Here is a 1069-nt window from a genome sequence, read left to right as displayed (position 1 = left end):
AAGACTTTTTCACTTCCCGAGCGTTATGCTAAAACATCTGTTTGTTTTCCACACCACCTGTCTCCGTCTTTTGTGTTTTTTTTTGTGAATTCTCCCCCTACACACACACACACAAACACACACTCACGCATATTATAGGTAGCGGTGATCTGGTAGAGTCGTTAGCACGCCAGACAAAAATGTGAGTTTATATTCCAACGTCGTCGACTTTTGCTTTTATCCTTTCGGGGTCGATGCAATCGACTTAACCTCTCCCCCGAAATGGTTGTGTGTGTGCGCGCGCGCGCGCGCGCGCGTGTGTGTGTGTGTGTGTGTGTGTGTGTGTGTGTGTGTGTGTGTGTGTGTACATACAATTCTATACGTCAGCAGTTAAGTACTGTTAATTGTTTGCAGAGAAAGTAAAATATTAATCCGACAAACGAAAAGGAACAAGCAAATAAAATTACTTCCCTTTCTCACCAGCCATTTCATTAAGAAATCAAACCAATATTAGAATTAAACATCCGACGTTTAGTAACATCCGCAAGGCGGTGAGCTGGTAGAATCGTTAGCACGCTGGACGAAATGCTTAGCGGTATTTCGCCTGTCGCAACGTTGTGAGTTCAAATTCCGCTGGGGTCGACTTTCATCCTTTTGGGTTCGATAAATTAAGTATTAGTAAAATACTGGCGTCAATGTAATCGATTATCCTCTCCCCCAAATTTCAGGCCTTGTGCCTATAATAGAAAAGATTAATAATATCCACATCTTTAGTGTACTTACCATCATCCTATGATTACTACATATGTACATATACAGTGCCGTCCTCACGTGTGGGCGTACTGGTCAGTTGGACTGGGAGGACCCACAGGTTAAAGTTCCCACAGGCTCGGGAGGTCCTATTCTAATGCATGCATGGTGTGGGTTACTGGCAATAAATAATTCTACACGCACATGTGCTCATTTTCCAGGATGCCTAGAATAAGACAGCCCTGTACACATGGGTGAGTCTGTTCGTTCGTATATATATATATATATATATTTTAATAATAAGGGTGAAAAATTGAATATTAATTTGATTAATATCAAT

The sequence above is a fragment of the Octopus bimaculoides genome, chromosome 11 (genome assembly GCF_001194135.2).
Source record: "Octopus bimaculoides isolate UCB-OBI-ISO-001 chromosome 11, ASM119413v2, whole genome shotgun sequence".
Taxonomy (NCBI): domain Eukaryota; kingdom Metazoa; phylum Mollusca; class Cephalopoda; order Octopoda; family Octopodidae; genus Octopus; species Octopus bimaculoides.
The sequence above is the reverse complement of the archived record's forward strand: the minus strand, read 5'-3'. Positions refer to the sequence as shown.